Source organism: Urocitellus parryii, chromosome 4 (assembly GCF_045843805.1).
Source record: "Urocitellus parryii isolate mUroPar1 chromosome 4, mUroPar1.hap1, whole genome shotgun sequence".
Taxonomy (NCBI): Eukaryota; Metazoa; Chordata; class Mammalia; order Rodentia; family Sciuridae; genus Urocitellus; species Urocitellus parryii.
The window spans coordinates 59,803,362-59,813,004 of NC_135534.1; the positions used below are offsets into that span (position 1 = coordinate 59,803,362).

Below are 9,643 nucleotides of genomic sequence, written 5' to 3' on the forward strand. Positions count from 1 at the left end.
ACTTTTTTGAGGGTAAAATATTGGATTCCAGAGGGACGAGATATGCACAAAACAACAGTATTTACAAAATGTAAACCATTTCCTATTGGTGTGGCTAATCTAAATGTGTGTCAATGAATTGTGGAGTCTGTGTGGGACATAGTCATGTGAAGGGAGTTATTATTTACCCCTAAAGTATTGAGTACTATGGGAAAACAATTTAAACAATATAGTCTAATTTAAACTTAATGGAGACTATTATTCAGTAGAATTGTGGATAAAACTGAAAGCCTAGAATAGAGGCACACAGATCAGCTAGGAATATATTAATAATTGCTGACTTTTTTCTTTCAGCCATTTCCAGCCCCACCTGATGGTCATGGTATTATCCTCCAACAACACAGGGACAGAGGTGATTGAATTCCTGATGATCTGATTTCCAGGCATGCAAGATACACAGCACTGGCTCTCTATCCTATTGGCTCCTCTCCTGGTTTTGGCCCTGGGGGCCAACTTTGTTTTATTAATGACCATCTGGCAGGAAGCATCTCTGCATGAGCCCATGTACTACCTGCTGGCCATCCTTTCTGTGCTGGATGTCATCCTCTGCCTCACAGTCACCCCCAAGGTCAGACCCTCCAAAGACTTTCTTCCAGGCAGTCAACTAACTTCCTTCCTTCCTTCCTTCCTTCCTTCCTTCCTTCCTTCCTTCCTTCCTTCCTTCCTTCCTTTCTTCCTTCCTTCCTTCCTTTCTTCCCTCCTTACTGTTATAATTTGTTATACATGATAGCTGAATGCATTTTGATTCATAGTATATAAATGGAGCACAATATTTTATTTCTTTGGTTGTATAGAAAGTACATTCACATCATTCGTGTCTTTATACGTGTAACTAGGGTAATGATGTCCATCTCATTCCACCAACTTGCCTACTCCCATGCCGTCTCCCTTTCCCTTCCTCCTCTTTGCCCTATCCAAAGTTCTTACATTCCGCCCATATTCTCCTCTAATTATGAATCAGCATCCACTAATCACATTTGTCCTTTGGTTTTTTGGGATTGGCTTACTTCACTTAGCATGATATTCTCCAACTCCTTCCATTTACCTGAAAATGCCATGATTTTATTCTCTTTAATTGCTGAGTAATAATATTCCATTGTGTATATATACCATGGTTTCTTTATCCATTCACCTATTGAAGGGCATCTAGGTTGGTTCCACAGTTTAGCTATTGTCAATTGAGCTGCTATAAACACTGATGTGGCTGCATCACTGTAGTATGCTGTTTTTAAGTCCTTTGGATATAAACCAAGGAGTGGAGAGCTGGGTCAAATGGTGGTTCCATTCTAAATTTTCTAAGGAATCTACATACTGTTTTCCAGATTTTAACCTTTCTTTACACAATATGCCGTTTTGCTTCTATGAATTCTCCCATCCCTAAAGGAAAAGCACTGTACCAGATCCCACACAGATATGCCCTCTTATTCTTTATGTTCATGTCTTTTTAAAGTTTTCATTATTTCCAGTGGACAGATCATCTCTCAATATCTAAGTGATATTTTAAATTTAAATTCTCTTCTTACCTATCATAATGTCTGAATTATTCTACTCCTACACGCCAGGGCTCTAGAATTTTCTTTCTAAATGTAATTGGATGTACATTTGCATCATGTACTGTGAAAGGAAACATTGTTGTAAAAGGTTTCTTATGTGTATGGAGGGACTTCTTGAAAATTCCTGTGATGGGCAGATAAACCTACTGGAGTTTGGGTCAGAACCATAGAGATCAGGATAGGACAGGGATACAAATAAGCATTTTTTTAAACCAAAATTTGGTCTCTAGAATTAGGAAAGGGTATAAGTTAGATTCTGGAGATTGAGATGGGCTTAGAAAGGATTTGAAGTGAGGATACTGTTCCGGGGGGTTGTGGGGTTGTGGTTTTAGGGTGGGTTGGTTTTAACAAACCTTCTGAGCTTTTTCATAAGAGATAGGTGCTCTAAGATGATAATGAATATACAGTGTTTTTGAGAACAATGATTCTGGCAGGTCCTGCTCATCTTCTGGTTCAACATGAAGACCATCAGCTTTTCAGGTTGCTTACTACAGATGTTCATTATGAATACCTTCCTCCCCATGGAATCTTCCACCTTTCTGGTCATGGCCTATGATCGCTATGTGGCCATCTGCCACCCACTGCGCTACTCCTCCATCATCACAGAGCAGTTTGTCATCAATGCAGCCATCTTCGTTATCTCCGCAATCTGCTAGCCACACTGCCTACTCCAGTCCTGGCTGCTAGGCTCAACTACTGTGCCAGCAACGTGGTGGAGAACTGTATATATGCCAACATTTCTGTAGCCAAGCTCTCCTGTGGGGATGTTCACCTCAATACGCTCTATCAATTCATGAGTGTTCGGTGCCTTCCAGGTTCTGACAGGGTGCTCATCTTGCTGTCTTACTGCTTCATTTTGAGGGCTGTTACAAGCTTGCAGTCTGGAGGTGCAACCACCAAGGCTTTGAGTACTTGTGGTTCACATCTCATTCTTATACTTTTCTTCTATACACTGCTGCTAGTCTTCATCTTCACAAACACGGCAGGAAAATAGATACCCTGAGAGGTACATATTCTTCTCAATGTCCTGCATCACCTCATCCCACCAGCCCTAAACCCCATTGTTTATGGAGTTCGTACCCAGGAAATTAAGCAGGGGATCATGAAATTATTCAAATCCTGGTCTTGAGAGATATGAATCCAAGATCAGACATGTCTTGATTTCATCTGAATATCTCAAGGGATATCATATGGCATCCATGGGTCTATCTTCATCTTCATCCCAAACTTTCTAAACTACTTTCAAAATACTCATCCTCATTCTCTCTTTACAAATATGTGCTAAACCCACATTTAGGTATCCATTACATTCTTCATTTTACATTGTACCACCACAATCTCTCAATTAGTCATTAATAAGTTTTTAATACTCTCTATGTTCTTTTCAGTATTTACATTCTTAGTAAGTCTCATTTAATTTATAGGCAACAATGAGGAAGCACTTTCAATGGAACATGGTGGGTATGAACAGGATTGGGGAAAACAATAAAGCCTTTCTTTCAATAATTTGGGTTAAAAATGATAATGACTAAGATTAAGGTGGTGAGTGGATATTGAAGTTATGAGTCCACCGTATTTACAGAGAGTCTATATGTAGAGTGTAAAAGCTGGAAAGGATTAAAGGAGGACACCCTGGATTTTAGCAAGAGCAATTGAAATACTGAAATTGCCATTAACTGAGAAGCTACCTTGGTCCATAATATCAGAAGATCAGCTTTTGATGAACTTCATTTCTATACCAGTTCTTTTCATGACTGTATATTAGAAATGACTAAAGAATCTGAGTTGAGAAGTAAAAGTAAGCAACTGATGTTTATCAGGGTAAGATAAAAGTTTAGAATAGAAGTTTGAGTCATCAGAATGGTATTTTAAAAATTTTTAAATTTTATTTATTCTAATTTGTTATATACACCTGCAGAATGCAATTCAATTCATATTATACAAGTCGAACCAATTTTTCATGTTTCTTGTTGAACATGAAGTAGATTCACACCATTTTTTTAAGACATGTATTTGGGATAATGATGTACATCTGATTCCACCATCTTTCCTACCCCCATCCTCCCTCCCTTGCCCTCCCTCCCCTTTTCCCTATCTGAAGTTCATTTATTCCTCCCATGTTTCCCTCCTCCCATCCCCACTATGAATCAGCATCCTTATATCAGAGAAGACAATGGCATTTGTTTTCCTTCTATCCATTTACCTGCAAATGCCATGATTTTATTCTCTTTTAATGTTGTGTAGTACTCCATTGTGTACATATTCCACATTTTCTTTATCCATTCATCTACTGAAGGGCATCTGAGTTGGATCCACAATTTAGCTATTGTGAATTGTGCTGCTATAAACATTGATGTGGCTGTGTTCCTATAGTATGCTATTATTAAGTCCTTTGAGTATAACCTGGGGGGTGGGAGACCTGGGTCAAATGAGGTTCCATTCACCATTTTCCAAGGAATCCCCATACTACTTTCCAGGTTGGTTTCACCAATTTGTAGTCCCACCAGCAATGTATAAGTGTGTCCTTATCCGTACATCCTCACCAACACTTATTGTTGTTTGTGTTCTTAATAGCTGCCATTCTGACTGGAGTGAGATGAAATCTTAGAGTAGTTTTGATTGTCATTTCTCTATTGCTAGAGATGTTTAACATTTTTTGATAAATTTTTGATTGATTGTATATCATCTTTTGAGAAGTGTCTGTTCAGTTCCTTGACCCACTTATTGATTGGCTTGTTTGTTTTTTTGGTGTTAAAATTTTTGAGATCTTTATATATCCTAGAGATTGGTGCTCCATCTGATGTGTGTGTGCTAAAATTTGCTCCCAAAATGTAGTATATTTTATGGTCTGGTAGAGTGATGCCCCCTGCTTCACTCTTCTAAGTGCTTTAGCTATTCTGGGTCTCTTATTTTTCCAGATGAATTTCTTGATTGCTTTTTCTATTTCTATGAGGAATGTCATTGTGATTTTGATTGGAATTGCATTAAATCTGTATAGTGCTTTTGGTAGTGTGGTCATTTTGAGAATATTAATTCTGACTATCCAAGAGCAAGGTAGATCTTTTCATCAAGATGGTATTTTAATCTCACTTAGATGTTCGATTTTAGGATCACTAATTTCCATCCCTTCACTAAACAAACTTTTTCAACTGTTGAATAACCTGAATTCACAATTTCTTGCTACTACCAATAGATTGTGAACTCATTCTTCTTTGCATCTGTAACATCTAGTATTAGATATAATGTTATATAATAAGTGATTTTTGCCTCTGTCAAGACATTTGTTCCCACCAAGGGATTTCTCAAGTATAGTCTCATTCCAAAAGACAGTACTGTTTATCAATGACATTTCATATAGTCGTTTTAGCAAACATATTAAAACATATGTTATTTTATAATATAAAATGTATTAATTAGTGTAATGTAGCAGAGAAATGAACTTTCTATATTTAAAATGGAAGATATGCTTCTAAAGAAAGCTTTAAAGAGACACCAACAACAATGTGATATTACATACTTATTCCACAGAAAGAAATTAAGAAGACTCCCTGAATATGTACCCCATCCCACCCCCTGCTTTCCATCCAAGAATTTCTCATAAAATAATTTGGATGGGTGATTGTTTTAGGTCCTTTTTAGTTATAGACATCAGCCAGTTGTAATAATTTTCTACCATTTGTTTGAGATCTGCTTTTAGATGCATCCAGTCAAGGAGTAATAAGGATGGAATAATTGAGGTGTATGCTTTAGAGTTGAGCACAATAATAATTAAACTTATCCAAGATATAATGTGTCTGGGTTATAGTATTCCTTCTCCAGTACCAATATACCAATAAGAATACAGATTTTAAGGCCTAGTCTCTTCCTTTATATGGGCTCTGGTTCATAGGAAGGGCTCTTTGCTTCTAACCCATGTTCCCATTCTAACATTCTGCATTGACTTTCAGTCATCTGCCAGGTCTGGGCTTTGAAAGTCACCTTCTCATGATCAGGGCTACTTTGTTTAGAGAAATAGGTCCTTCTACCTGTAGTCAGAATTCCTCAGATTCCACTGACCTGTCTTCTGCCTTTCACTTCCCATGACTGTATCCTATCATCCTGCTGGGATGTCCACTACTCCTTGGACTTCCACTTATTCTAGGCTTAGACTTTGTATTTACTGTCCTATATGACTGACACAGATTTACTCTTTATATGCAAATGAAAAACATTCAATATGCATAATTTTAGTTTAAAAATAATTTTCACAGAAATCACATTCTTCTAAATATTTTTTGTTTTATTTATACATGTCAGTAGAATGTACTTAAAAAAGACAAAATATATAAATATATATATGGTGTACAACTTCCCATTCATCTGGTTATATATGATGTAGAATTACATTGATTGTGTATTCATATATAAACATAGGAAAGTAATGTCTGATTGATTCTACTCACTTTCCTACTCTCAATTTTGCTTTCTGTCCTTCATTTCCTTTGTCTAATCCAAAGTACTTCTATTCCCCCCCCATTGTGTGTTAGCATCTGAACATTAGAGAGAACTTTTGGCTTTTGGTTTTTGGGAATTGGCTTACTCACTGAGTATGATAATCTCAGTTCCATCCATTTACTGGCAGATGCCTTAATTTTGTTTCTCTTTATGGCTGAGTAATATTCCATTGTGTACATTGAACACATTTTCTTTATCCATTCATCTGTTGGAGTGAATCTAGGTTTGTTTCATAGTTTAGCTATTGTAAATTGAGCTGCTATAAGCATTCATCACGTCAATAGATTTATAGACAACAATCTCATGACTATCTCAATAGATGTAGAAAAAACACTTAAGAAAATATAGCACCCATTCATGTTCAAAACACTAGAAAAACTAGGGATAGTAGGAACAGACATCAACATTATAAAAGCTGTTAATACTAGACCCAAGGAGAGGATCATAATAAATGGAGAAAAACTGAAAACATTGCCTCTAAAAACTGGAACAAGACAAGAATGCCCTCTTTCACCTCTTCTATTCAACCTCATCCTTGAAACTAGTCAGAGCAATTAGTCACGAAAAAGAAATTAAAGGGATATAAATGTGAAAAGAAGAACTCAAACTATCACTATTTGCCAAAAAAAAATTATACTACAGAACTATAGTAGCACAAATGCCATCGTGCTACCAAATCAGAAATGTAGGTGGGTGGTGCTGAATAGAAGACACAGAGACAAACCCATATAAATAATTATCTTGTACTAGACAGAGATCACGTTCTTAATAATCAGATGAAAAGTGGCCTTTTTAAAATTAGCTGTACATAATTGTGGGGTTCATTTTGATGTAATCACACATGCATAGATTATAATTTGTTCCATTTAAGTCTCTTGTACCTCTTCACTCTCTTTCCTTTTCCCTTGGCATCTCCACTTCTTATTCCCATAGCCTCCGCCCAGCACAAATTTATTGTTTTTATAATTTAATACTTATAGGTGTAAATAAAGGTGGAATTCACCATGGTACATTCACACATGCAAACAGCATAATTTGGTCAACTTAATTCCACAGTTCCTCCCTTTTTCCACCCCTTTCCTTATCTACACCACTGAATTTCCCTTCCATTTTCTTGCATTTTTCTTGCCCACATCCTCTCCTTATTTTCTCAGCCTTACACATATGAGAGAAAATATTCAAACCTTGACTTTCTGAATTTGGCTTATTTCTCTTAGTGTGATGTTCTCCAGTTCCTTCTATCTACTGGCAAAATGCAAGTCACCAGATGAATGAATAAAACAAATGTGGCATATCTACACAATGGAGTTTTACTCAGTTATGAAGAAGAATGAAATTCCCACAAAGTGTCCTTCTTTTGGCTTTTCTGATGGAAAGAGATATTATAACATCTTTTTTTTCTATAGTATGTACTACTTTCTGAAGGAATTTCAAAAATTTGTTTCCTTACTTAATGTCTTAAATTTCCCTTCAGAATATACATATATCTTGTCTTGTTCGTGACCCTGTATTCAGCACATAGAATGCGTGCAACTTATCAGGAAAGTGAATATGTATTGGACAAAGAAATAGCTGGTCCCCAAATTTGGCCTGCAGGGCTACTGCTGTGCTGTTGACACTTTGCAATTTTGATCAATATTTCCTTGATCACTCTCTAGTGAAATATTTCCTTAGATATCTGTCAGATGCACATAGAAGAGTGGCTAATTCCTGGCAATGTTAAAGTTACTGACAAATCAGAGCTGGGGCTGGGGCTCAGCAGTAGAGTGCATGCTTTGCATGTGTGAGGAGGTACTGGGTTTGATTCTCAGCACCATATAAAAATAAATAAATAAAATAAAGGTACATAAAAAGTTACTGACACATTCTTCATTTTAACATTATCTATGTGTTCCATTGTTCAAAGGATGAGATTTTTTATATCTGTTCCTTACTGAATGCTAGGTTATGAAGTATTTCATATATCTTATGTCTTCTCTAAAATTTTTTATTACAATTAAAATTAGCCAGTTTCTGATATTGATGTATAGAATAGTGAAAATCTGTTGAAGGCAAGATTTAATTTAAGACATAAAAATTAGGATGGGATTATTTCTTTAACTCCTAACTTAAACAATTAATGCTTATTATAATGCTATTTTTTATTATTCATTGATAAAAGTAATTACAATGTACATTTTCCTGGATTTAAAAGTAGTTCATTGTGAGCCTGTTTAACATACCGAAAGCTAGTAAGAAAGTCTTCTGCCATTTTAAACAATTAGTTTTCAGCATTCATGTGACAGACGAGGATCCTGAAGGTGAGTGATACTCCTGGGTTCCTCTTAGCCACAAAAATCACCTATGGTTGTTCAAGCACCACAGTGAAGAACATGGAGCTCACCATCTCACATCTCAGGTTTTCTCTTTTTTGAGTCATTCCCTGAATGTGTATGAACCTATTTTTTTATTTCTCTTAATTTTGATGAACTGTTCTGCTCTTGAACTTGTCATCCTCCTTCCTCGTCCTCCCACATATCTGGGATAACAGGTGTGCACCACTGTGTCTGGATTTGTACCCCATTTTTCCTGTCTTTTATGTAGGAGAAAATATTTTTTAATAATCATAGGTCCCAGATTTTTTTATATTTTGTCTAAATACCATATGAGTTTCTCAATGATTGCCAATTGTTCTATGTGTCTTTATACTTACCAGTTCTCTAACCAAGTTCCAGGAAGAAAAAAAGTTGCTTTAGGAAACTTGTGCCTCATTGGTAATAGACCCTAGTATATTTAAGTGTCCTTTCTAGGGTGTTTTCTGATATTGTAACATATGAGAATGTTCTAGCAGAGTCCTGTCCACAATCACAAGTGGAGTCACTGTGAATCCTACATGTGGCCAAAAGACATTAAGGAGAAGGCTCTCTATGGTAATTCCTTCTAACCCAGGAAAAACTCATTACTTCATGGGTCCTTAATTTTTACAGGAGCTTTATTGCTTTGAGGATTCTGCCAACAGAAAAGGGTCTTTGCTTGAAAAAGAGGAGGGGGAGAAAAAGGTATTGGTCTGGTTAGAGGAAAATGAAAGAGATTATGGATTCTAACCACTGTCAATGCTGACATTTAAACTATCGTGGTCTTCACAGTTGCATTATGCAGATGGGATAACAATAGTAATCTTTATAATAGCAAGTTATTATCAAGGCCACTGATATCCACAGTTATATTTTTTAAAAAATTAAATGTTTAAAGTGTAAGTTTAGTGTTAACTGGGTGTTATTTCTCTACTATAGTATTCATCTTCTTGAGTTCATATATTTTAGACAAAATAGAATCATAAATATTAGGGAATCATTGAAAGGTCACAAAGATGTTGGAAATTTTTATTTCTTTTTTTTTGCGTGTGTGTTTTGGAAGAGTTATTGGTTTTAAAGAGAAGGAGTCAGTAACTTATTTCAGAACTAGTACTTACCTTTATTTTAAAATCTTGTCTCCAAGTTATGGGTCTCAGCCCAATTTTCCATCAACTTTCCATAAAGTCATCCTACATTAGGAAAGCAGAGAGTCAGTTGCCCTTG

General features: G+C 36.1%; 1 pseudogene; it reads left to right on the forward strand.

The window, feature by feature from the left end:
- The first annotated feature begins 358 nt into the window (after nt 1–358).
- On the forward strand, nt 359–2,721 carry LOC113177733 (olfactory receptor 56A4-like; annotated as a pseudogene).
- The last annotated feature ends 6,922 nt before the right edge of the window (nt 2,722–9,643 follow it).